The sequence below is a fragment of the Lactuca virosa genome, chromosome 4, assembly GCF_052849685.1.
Source record: "Lactuca virosa cultivar CGN04683 chromosome 4, Lactuca_virosa_CGN04683_v6, whole genome shotgun sequence".
Lineage (NCBI taxonomy): Eukaryota > Viridiplantae > Streptophyta > Magnoliopsida > Asterales > Asteraceae > Lactuca > Lactuca virosa.
This window is the reverse complement of record NC_136429.1, coordinates 488,735,086-488,747,418: the sequence shown is the minus strand read 5'-3', so window position 1 is coordinate 488,747,418 and position 12,333 is coordinate 488,735,086.

Sequence of the window (12,333 nt, the reverse complement as noted above, 5' to 3'; positions counted from 1 at the left end):
TTTGCAATCCGACACTTTTCGTCTGGTAAGTGCATGCACAACAGCTAAAGAAATATGGGATAGGTTGAAAGAATTATATTCAACTGATGAGGATCTAGAGCACTCGATTCAAACCCTATTGCTCTTTGAATTCGGTGCTTTCATACAAAAACTTGAAGAGAAACTCATTCAGACATTCGATCGCTTCAACCATCTGCTCAGCAAGATGATGAAGCACGGTATTGAAAGGAAGGTGATCGAACAAAAGGTTACATTCATGAATGGCTTAAGGCCCGAATGGATGGCAGTGGTCTCGACCGTGAAGGCTCATGAGCAATTTAAATCATATTCGCTGGCGAAACTGATGGGTATACTCAAATCTCATGAAAGTGTGGTGACAAAGGAAGCGAAGATAGTTTCGGGTGTGGGTTCACTGGCCCTTGTTTCTAAAAGCAAGAATGTAGCAGACGAAGAGGAGGAATCTGATATGTCAGAGTGTGATCTGTCCAGTGAAGAATATGCAATGATGGTTACAAACCCAAAGAAGTTTGCTCGCAGAAAGTTCCCGGTCAACAAGAACTGAAACTGGCAGGGAAGCTACAACTCAGAAAAGGTGAAAGAAGAAACCAAAAACACCTCTCAAAAAGACGACGAAAAGAAGGAGAGTAAGATTGTGGGAGACTCTAGGTACGATTGCAACTACTGTCATGGCAAGAACCACTTTGCCAAGGATTACATGTTAAGGAAGATGGCTGAGAAGAAAGATGGTGAAGATGACGAAGCTTACTACATGAGAAAGCTGGAGGAGATAAAGAAGAAGAAAGCAACTAATGTTTCAATGAATGCTTTGATTGTGCAGGAAAATGTTATTGATGATGAGTTTGGAGGAGTAGATGTCTGGTCTACAGACTCTGAAGATGAAGAGGTACGCAAACCCTCGCATGGAAGAGCTTATGTGGCAAAAGAAGGAGTTACTGATTCAGCAGGGAGGTGCTTAATGGTGTCAGCTGGGATATCGCAGATGAAGGGATATTCAACCGAAGGTGAGCATGAGGAAGCGAAACTAAAGGATGACTATTGTTTCGCTGCTAAGCCTGTTAGTAAAAGGATCAATGATTGCGATCAGTTGATCAAGAAGGTACAATCCGTACTTGAATATCTTAAAATACCAGTAACAGACTACGAAAAAGAATTAAATGAATTAAAATTCAAGTTCTCTAACTTAAGTGGAAGTCTTATGCAAACTCGCTTAGCGAATTCTAATCTAACTGACCAACTCAGCAGGGAATCTTCCAAGAGTGAGGAGAGAAGGATGTGGATTCAGCTGAAGGAGTCAGAGTTGGTTAGGTCTAGGGATGAACTTATTTATTTGCAACGTGACAATTTAAAGTTTTTAAAACAAAGAAATGTTTTATGTTTGATTGCTAAACGCTTATATACAAATATCACCCAGTTGCATCTAGATTGTGAGATAGGTAAAAAGATTCATAAAATGATTTTGCCCTTCCTTGAATTTAAGGAAGACGAAGTCATTGCTGAATGTGAATCTATAATGTCTTCAGATGAGATTTCAGTAACCTACAAATATGGACCGGACAAAATTGAATTTTTCATTGAGTCCAAAGAACATAAATGCATGCTTAAGAATTTACTGGACGAAAACGATAAATTAAAGATCAAGAACGAGACTATACAGAAGTTTGACTCATCCAACGCCAAATTAAGTTCAGAAAATAAAATAAATTTAGAAACCACTTCTGAATTTCATGAGGATAGTGAGATGAGCGATATCTCCGTAGAAGACGAGGTCGATTGTTCAGAATTTCTTAAGAGCGAACCCGATGCAGCAAAACCACTTATATTGGAAAATTCGGTTGAGTACGCTCGGGTGTCAAAGGACAAATCCAAGAAACTCAAAGAAAAGGCTGTTGTTTATCAGAAGGTGCAAACTACACCAAACCAAGTGTATGCAATCACTGGAGTAACCAAGAAACAAACGGCGGAGTTGACGTCCATGGTTGACAAAGATAACGCTGAAGGTTGCGATAACCACTTCTGGTCCGCTCCTATCGACAATGCAGATGAAACAGCTGGTCTGCCAGAGCAAACCTCATGGAGAGTTAAGGGACGATACATTCCTGAACCGCTCAACAAGCCCTCAAGCTTTGATAAACCCAGTTCAAGTGGTACAAAAGAATTACCAAACGAACCACTGAAAGCTTCCAGTGTATCATCAACAACAACCGAAGCTCATAAGAAGAAAAGTAAACCTAAGGCCAACATTCACTTGACTCAAGAGCAACTTGCTGAACAGAAATGCCAGAGGAACAAAAGATACATGAAGAACCTCAATGAGAGAAAACAGTTTTGGCAATCCCAAAACCACACTTATGTTCGCTCTGAAAAAGCTTCTAATCTCAAGATGAAAAAGGAAGCACAGGTCAATCACTGCCAGTCATGCAGTCAGGTGAACCGAACAACCTGTTTTGGTCCTAATGCTAGTGGTCACAAGAACCAAAAGTCAAGTTTCGGTCCCAACTCTTACTACGCCAAGAACCGAAAGTCCAGTTTCGGTCCCAACACAAGTGCTCAAAACCGAAAGTCAAGTTTCGGTCCTAAATCCCATCATCCTAACTCCCAACCAAAACCTAACTCTGTAAAGGATATCAAAGGAAAGGGAAAGCTCGTCTCAGATTCTGAAGTCCAAAATACCAAAAAGTCAACTAACCCTAGGACTCCAAAGAAAACCTCAACTGTGAAACCATCTAACAATAACACACACCAGTTAAAACAAGATGAAAATAAAATCAAAGTTTATACCATCAAACGAAAAGATGAAACCACTTTAATAAAAAGAACATATGTGGTTGATCTTTTGGTTGCAATTCCCTATTCTGTAAAAGACTCACCAGGGCCCAAGAGACTTTAGGTTCCTAAATTTGCTTAATTTTGCAGGTTATCAGTGATGAGCAGTTTGACGACGAATGGTATATTGACAGTGGCTGCTCTCGTCGCATGACAGGAAGGAGGGAAGAACTTAGGGAGTTTCGGTTCCTTAAGAATGGTGGATGTGTTATATATGGAAACAACTCATACGGCACGATCAAAGGGTATGGGATGATCACCAACGGAGAATTCTCAATATGAAAAGTAGCCTACGTGGAAGGACTGCAGCACAACCTCATCAGTGTTTCTCAACTAGTCGTGGGAACCGGTTTGAAAGTCTCGTTCGATGATGAGGGATCAGAAATAGTTGAAAAGAAAACAAAGAAAGTTATGTTGAAATCTGAGCGCAAAGGGGAGATGTATCCTCTAAATCTCAACCTGATAAAAGGAAAGCCAGCAATATGTTTGCTGTCGAAGGCGAAATCAGACGAAAGTTGGTTGTGGCACCGAAGACTATCGGATCTGAACTTCAAAGATATTAATAAACTGGTGCTTGGTGATCACGTGCGTGGACTTCCTGATCTCAAATTTGACAAAGACACCTCTGCACAGCATGCGAGATGGGCAAGCAAAGCAGAAAGAGCCACCCTTCTCGTATCAATACAAAGATCATCGAACCTCTTGAACTACTGCACATCGACCTATGTGGTCCTTCGGCTATCGAAAGCATCGGTGGTAGTAAGTTTATACTTGTAATTATATATGATTTTTCTCGCTTCACCTGGGTTTTCTTACTTAAACCGAAATCAGAGGCGACTCCCAAGCTTAAGGTTTTTATCAAGCAAGTGGAATTGCAGCTGCGAAAGGTGGTAAGAAACATAAGAAGCGATAATGGTCTAGAGTTCAAAAATATAGACTTTGAAGAGTTTCTGGCTGAAAAGGGAGTAACTCACAATTTCTCTTCTCCCTATACTCCACAACAGAATGGGATCGTTGAAAGGCGAAACCGTTCATTGTGTGAAGCCGCACGAACCATGCTGAGTTTCGCTTCCCTTCCATTATAGTTCTGGGCAGATGCTATAGCTTCTGCATGTTACACACAGAACCGGTCCTTCCTCAACAAGCAATTTTCCATCACTCCATACGAGATTTTGAATAATCGCAAGCCAAATGTAAAGTTTTTCCACGTGTTCGGTTCAAGATGCTTCATTTTCAACTCCAAAGAGAACCGAAACAAATTTGATGTTAAGGCAGACGAAGGGATCTTTCTTGGCTATTCGCTTACTTCAAAAGCATATAGGGTTCTGAATAAACGCTCAAGGAAAATTGAAGAAACCTACTATGTAACTTTTGATGATAATTACATGAAGAAGATTCAAGCAAGCGAAGGTTCAACAGAAGAAATCTTTCCGGAATCAGGTAAAGTCTCTATTTCCATTTCCAATCTGTTTGAAGAGTACATGCTGCTTTTTGATTAACCAGAGAAGGCGATCCACTCAGAAGCGAAAGCAGTAGATAACAAAATCGATACCTTGAAGAAAATCATCGATGAAGCTACTAAAGACATGGAAAGCGAACCTCAACAACCAACCGAGAAGCAGACTCAAAGCGAACCTACTGCATTAGGTGATCATCCAGCTACTAATGACCCTCCAAGAGAAAGCACTATACTCCAGGGGGGAGGGTTCGTCTACACCAAAAACAACCGACATGCCTTTCCAGGGGGAGAATCCATCAAAAACCCCAACCCATGAAGATCCATTTGAGGGGGAGAGTACTGAATCTGAGGGTGTTCTCACACACTCTCAAATGAAAGCGAAGCAAACTGCTTTATGCTCTCAAGTAGAATTCTGCATGTTTAATTCGTTTGTCTCTAAATTTGAACCGAAGACGGTAAATGCTGCTCTTGATCACTCTGATTTGGTGCAAGCTATGCAAGACGCACTCCATGAGTTTGAACGAAATCGTGTTTGGAGGCTGATCCCCACACCAAAGGATGTATCTGTAGTCGGTTTAAAATGGATTTTTAGAAATAAGTTAGATAAAGAGGGTAACGTCATTCGCAACAAAGCGAGGCTGGTGGTGAAAGGATATTGCCAGGAAGAAGGAATAGACTATGAAGAGACCTTCGCTCCAGTAGCAAGGTTGGAATCAGTGAGAATCTTTTTGGCGTATGCTGCACATAAAAACTTCGAAGTTTTCAAAATGGATGTAAAATGTGCTTTCTTGAATGGAGAACTAGAAGAAATGGTATACGTTGAGCAACCACCCGGATTTGTGAACGAGAAGTATCCTGATCACTGCTACATACTGGATAAAGCAGTCTATGGATTGAAGCAAGCCCCGAGAGCCTGGTATGAAACTCTAACACGCTTTCTCAAAATGTCAAAATTCAAACAAGGTTCGGTCGACCCAACCTTCTTTCGCAAGAAAGAAGGCGAACACTTAATGATAGTTCAAATTTACATCGATGACATCATCTTCGGCTCCACGAATCCTAGCTTAACAGCTGAATTCAGGAAGTTGATGGAGACTAAGTTTGAAATGAGCGCAATGGGTCCGATTAACTTTTTCCTTGGACTGAATATAAGACCGGGACCAGAAGGCATCTTCATTAATCAGGAAGCATACACGAAGACTCTGTTGCCAAAGTTCGGCATGACGGGAGATTCCAAAGTAAAGGTTCCAATGGCATTTGGCACAAAGTTGACTCCATCTCTTGAGAAACCGGATGTTGATGTGACTCTCTATCGTCAGATGATAGGATCTCTAATGAATCTAACAGCTAGTAGACCGGACATAATGTTTTCTGTCTGCTATTGTGCCAGGTTTCAAGCAAATCCTAGAGAACCTCATATGGTTGCAGTGAAAAATATCTTCCGGTATTTGAAGCGAACCTCTTCTCTCGGTCTTTGGTATCCTGCAAAATCCGGCTTCTTTGTTCAAGCTTTCTCTGACGCTGATCTTGATGGTTGTGGATTGGACCGAAAGAGCACAACCGGCGGATGCCAGTTCCTTGATGGCAAACTTGTCAGCTGGCAGTCAAAGAAACAAACTTGCGTGTCTCTTTCCACAGCCGAAGCTGAGTACATCGCTGCAGCATCCTGTACATCACAGGTCATATGGATACAAAGCCAACTTAGAGATTATGGCCTAAGCATGAAGAAAATCCCTCTCTACTGTGACTCCGAAAGTGCGATTCGAATATGTCACAATCCAATGCAACATTCCAAGACTAAGCATATTGCACTGAGATACCACTTCATCAAGGACCACGTTGAAGATGGTAATGTTGAAGTTCACTTCGTTCGGTCCTCAGATCAACTAGCTGACATCTTCACTAAGGCCTTACCAGAAGCAAGATTTAACAAGATACTCCAAGGCTTGGGAATGATGGAAGCTGAGTCAGTACCGAAACCCCTTTCTTCTCACTAAAATTGAACAAGTGAAATAGAGAGAACGCTCGGTCTATTTCGGTTCTAGAATTTTCGAGAACCGAAATGAACCGAACGCTCGGTCTATTTCGGCTCTAGAATTTTTCGGAAACCGAATGCTCGGTCTATTTCGGCTCTGGAATTTTTCGGGAATCGAAATGAACCGAACGCTCGGCCCATTTCGCTTCATCTTTTCTAAGGTATGGTTTCTGTTGTATATTTTTGTAAAGCTTTCTTATTCTTTCGCGTGTTTAGATTTAGTATTTATTTTATTTTCTGTTTATGTTATTTTTTTCAGAAATTCCAAAAATCCAAAAAAAATTTCTTTACTGTTTTTATTATTTTTTTCAGAAATTTCAACAATCCAAAAATATTTTCTTTACTGTTTTTATTATTTTTCAGAAAAATCCAAAAACTACAAAAATATTTCTATGTGTTTTTAAGTTTTATCTCTCAATTCTCAAAATTGATTCAAGTTCACAGATGCGAAACACAATGACGTTGGGGCAGGTATAACATTCTTCTCTATGTACTAGTTTAGTGTCCCTAGAAGCATGTTGCTGCATGTAGACCGAAGCCTCTGTGACTCTGAGTGAAGCCTTAATGATTCGATAAACACCAATCGTTTCTTCCCAATCAGGCTGCTAACATCACTCACGTCACGAGCTACCCTACTCTTCTCATAGTGAGTTAAGAGTTTTCTGCTTTGTCATTCTTATGTAGCAGAGGTACTTTCGGTTCCTTCACCATCTCCTCACATTTCTCCATTAAGTTTCGCTTCATAAAAGTAACCCTTGAGACTCTCAGCAATTACCACTGAGGTTTATGGTTACACAATCTCTGTGTTGATGATCTTAGTTTCATTTACGACATGCTAAGTGAAACCCAAAATCCAACACCTTGAATGAATTGACGGTGAACGCTAAAATGTTCAAGATGTTACTTGTTACCTCACGAAATCTCTTTTTATTTTTGCGTGATCTTTATGAAACTATCTAACACCAGGACGTTTCTTCCCATAAGATCCAGTTTTTTTTTTGAGATTTCTTATTATTATCCGGTCACTGTTAAAATTCTCCAACCTAATTGTTCAACACACCACATCGGTGTCACAAGTACTTCATCCAACTTTCGGTCTTATTTTAAGTATCGATGTTCGGTTGAAGATAAACTACCCACTAAAGCCTATAATTGAAAAGATGCCTTTCATTGTTTCTTTACAAACATTTGATCGTATTTCACGGGAGACCACACAGACACTTCTCAGTCTCTCTTGACTTTGAAGGAAGAGATACGTGCCAGGGATCCACAGTTTCGTGTCTAAATAGACATCACTTAAATCCCACAAATATTTTGCTTTATTTCTTTTTCATTGGCACACTCTAGCACGAAGATCTTTATGATTTTCCAAATTCTTGTTTGTGGTACTCATGGCACTTTTCCAGATTTGTGCTTTCAGCTCTAACAGAAATGGTTGTTCACTTTAATATGGAGCGAGGGTTCCTTAGTATGAAGAGAAAGGATGAGTCACGTTTATGGTGGTGTTGATTTATTTTAATAATAAAAATAAAATAAGGGTGAGTCAGCATGAATTTGAAACGGTTCAAAATTTGAACAGGAGATAAGGATGGAAAGGCGCGTGAATTTGAAACGGCACCTAATATCACGCCTGATGACGTCTTCTTCGGAAAACCCAGCCGTCAAATCACGCTTTTTCAGGCGTCGATTCAGAAGATATTCAAATCATTACTATGGATTTTTCTCTCTCCTAGCGACGGTATAAAAGGTTTTCTCACACCTCTTGGGTTACTTTACCACATCTCAACTCTCTCAATAACAAATCGGCGATTTTCTACTGTTCATCTTCTTCTTCCCACCTGCAACAATGGCTGAATCTTCATCGGTTTACGAACAATCCGCTCAGTCCTCTCTTCTGACAATCAAACCCAATCAGAATTTGATCATCGAATTGAACCCCTTTGTCTATGATTCGTACATGCTACATGTGGTTGAATGTATCAAGTATTCACCACTGGTAGTTGCTCTCACACAGGTGGAAAGCGTTCCAATGTCGATGCTCTCTCACGTCTACTCCACTGCTGTTTATGATAAAGCTAAGGAGCGTATCTTCTTCGAGATCGTCAATCAAAAGACGTCGATTTCGAAAGCTAGGTTTTGTTTGCTGCTACGCCTTGCTGTCGTCGATTCCATGATTAACCTAGACTCCATTGCAACAACTCAGATATTCTCGATGTTCTATGATATGGGGTACACAGAGCTTCTCACCACTGTCACCAAGTTCAAGAAATCTTGCCTTCCTCCTCAGTGGAATAGACTCTTTACTCTCCTCTCTAAGGGCTTATCGGAGAGGGTTGCAGGTTCCGACAGAACGAGCAGGGCATTCATGACTCTTTTATGTGGTCTGTATCATGGGGTGAATATGGATTATGGGTCAATCATATGGTCTCAACTAGTTCAGAGTATAAGCTCTTCTTCAAGGTACTTTGAAATTTCGTGTGCTCGATTTTGGACTATCATCACTCATTGGGTGATGGAAAAGTTCAATGTTCCAACAATGGTGGATTCACTCAAGTCATCGATTGCAACCTTCCACACGACGAGGATCCTTGTCTCAGATCCCTCCAAGTTTATCTTCATTGGTTCAATTCCGGAGTCAATGTACAGATGTGTTTCCCCTGAAAGCAAGGTTATCAATGAGTACAAGAAGCTAACCCCTTCAGGGACACGAAAGCTCACTCCAGAGATGCAAAGCTCGCTAGACACTGCAGACAAACCAGGAAAACGAGGGAAGAGGCCTGATAAAAAAGGGGAAAAGGACGGTCAATCCTCCAAAGTTTCTACTCCCAAGAAACGCAAGTCTGAGCAAGCAGCGCCTACTGCTCCAAAGAAACGAAAGCTCAAGATGAAAGCTCAAAGACCGAAGTCTCCTTCCCCATCTTCCAGTGACTCTGAGTATGTTCCTTCTGACGAACAGCCTGGACCCGAGTCAACTGACGACGAAGCTACTCAAAACGAAAGTCCGCCTAGAGGTAATTCGCCTCCACCCTCACCAACTAATGTCAGTAACCGAAACTCACCTCCTCGTTCTCCTTCACATTCGGTTCCTATTACTATCGCTCCCTGTCCTCCACCTATCTCATCTACCACTGCTACCTCAATCCTAATTCCAACCCCACTGTTCACTACAGTTACTACCACTACTACTCAACCAACCGAACCTAATGTTCGTGTCAACGTATCTGATACGGGGGCATCTGCTTTCGGTTCTGATCCTCCTGTTACCTCCGCACCTTTATCCCCACCTCCATCACATGAATCTGAACCTGTTCTTGGCGGGGAAGACATGGAATATGACTCTGTTTACTTTAGTCCTTATCGAGTACAGAGTGATGATGATGATGATGCTCCTGTGACCAAAAAGCATCTCAAGGCCATGAATGACAAACTTGACCAACTGCTCTCTTCCTCTTCTACCAGTGCCTATTCAGAAGCAGCACTCAAGGCTCTGTTCGCATCCGTTGTCAAAGAGCATGACACTTCCATCTCCAGTGTTGTTAAATCCATTGAAGCCTCAACCTCCACCTGTCAGAAAGCTTCACTTGCCGTTGAAGCTTCCACCAAGGATTTCAAGCAGGCGACCGCAAATGTCGAAAAACTGGTTTCGGATGCACAGCTATTTCTTGATTCTCTTCAAGCTGATGCCCAGAAGAATGCTCAAACAGTGAACGCTTCAGTTGATAATCTTACGCGTTCACTGGAGGCCGAAAAGAAACATTTTGAGGAAACTCGACAAGCTCTTCAGGCTACTAACAAAGAGCTTCACACTTCAGTTGATGCTCGTCTCACTCAACTTGAAGCTGAGCTTGCTGTGGAAAACAAAATTATGGATGAACTGGATAAGCGCACTTCTCTGCTTAAAATTCAGAATCTCAAGCTCAAGACTGCCAACAAGGAGATTGAAGACTTAAAAACTGAGCGTGAAATAATTAAGAGTTTGGTTGGTGATGTCCATTCCATTCTTCTACACCTCCTGGAAGCCCATGACTCCATTCTTACCATCTCCATTCGACGCCACTTGGCTGAGAAGTTGAGGCCTGCTCTGGATGTTTTGAGCAGAATCGAGGGTGTTCCGGAGTCTGTTGTCCCTCCGAAACAAGGAGGAGATAATATTACTCAGGGCAAGGGCCAACCTCATCCACCTCCAAAACCGAAAGTCACTACTGAGCCGAAGGTTAATGAAGCTTCGGGCAGTATGAAGGACAAGAGAAAGAAGAAAATTGGTGATGATGATGTGGATGAAAACGACGATGTCTCTGATATAGAAGGAAATGCTTCTAAAGCTGAAAGTCTGAAAGTCAAGCCTAGTGATGAAGAGATTTGGGCGAAGATTCGAAAAGAGAAGGAACTTCTTGATAAGGAGATGAAAGCGAACGAAATGCTTGAGCAAAGGAAGGCTATGTTTCCTGAATGGACTATGGATTCGCTTCAGAGAGAGGTAATCGATGCACCGAGCACTCATTGGCTCGAACCAGTTCTTTCTTTCGGGATTGAGAACTCCAAGGACTCACAGTTTGACATGCCAATCACCCGAAAGGCATTCATTTTTCACTGTTTTGAGTCAACAGCTGGCATTCCTTCCCTAGACCCGAAGGTTGATCGGGATCTGCTTGAGTATTATCTTGAGTTTGCTCAGCTGCAATACCTGACCTGGAGTAATCATAAAATCACAACGGTCAAGGTGTTGAAACCCACTTCAGCAGGGAAATTTATCAACATCAAATTCAAAGTGACCCGAGGCTCTGATAGCTCGGTTCATATGATTTCCCTGGCTGATCTGCCGAACCTGAATCCTCATGATTGGATACTCCTGAACAACATTTTGCTGACCAATCAAAAGGAGTATCCGCCTATTATCGATCACATCAAGCGAATGCTTGTGTGCTATATTCATGAAGTCGCAAAGATGGATCAGGAAATCGCTTCTGCCATACATAAGAAGACCACTATGAATCTGATAGGGAGGGCAAGCGATGTCAACGTGATGTTTAAGGGAAAAATTAACCCCAAGTTTCATAATGTTATGTTCATTAGGGGCGAAGGTCAAAAATGCATGTTCGCTCTTATTGACAAACACCTGTTCTCCACCACCTGCTTGGAGCATATTTTGGATATTATACATGGGTGTAATCAGAACAGCGAAGCCGATAAAAAGATGTTTACTGATATGCTTCGGTGGTATATTTTGTTTCGTCAAACCCTTCTTGCCATCATCCCCAGGCTGTTGAAGATTGTGAGGAAGACTAAAGTTACTCAACCGAAGTAGTCTCTCGCCTCTATTGACGCAAAGGGGGAGATTGTTGGGTTTAAGTGTTGCGTCTTTGGGCTCGGTTACTAGTCCATTTTGTTTACCCGGTTTGGGCCTGTCCAACCGTGGATTGTCATTAGGGTTAGATTATATATAATGCATGCATGTATAGCTTTAAGGTTATCATTCTCATTAATAGCTTTTGCATTGTAACCCTAGCACACCTCTACATTCGAAGTTCTTCATCGAGCTCTTCTGAGGTGTGAGATATTAATCATTCGACACCATTTGATCCATTCTTGTGCTCTTTACTTGATTAATATTGTTTTTCTGTTTAGAATCTATCGATCTATAACGCTTTAATCCCATCACATGTAAACTAACATACATCGGGCTTGCCCCAGCATCGGGCTAAAGCCCGGAACACATAACACCTATCATATAACCCGCATGAATCACAAAGACATCACGCATACTTTAACTACTTCTCGGGTCCGCCCCGGCATCGGACCGAAGTCCGGAAACATATAAACTGCATCGGGCTAACCCCGACATCGGATCGAACTCCGAAACTACTACCATCTAAACGGGCCGGCATTGTGGCCGTAGACCCGTTCCTACTAGAGGAAAACTCACCTCGTGTGACTGACTGCTGCAACTCTGGGTGAGGAATCTCTGTCTGCTGCTCCGGCAACTCTCCGGCTATAA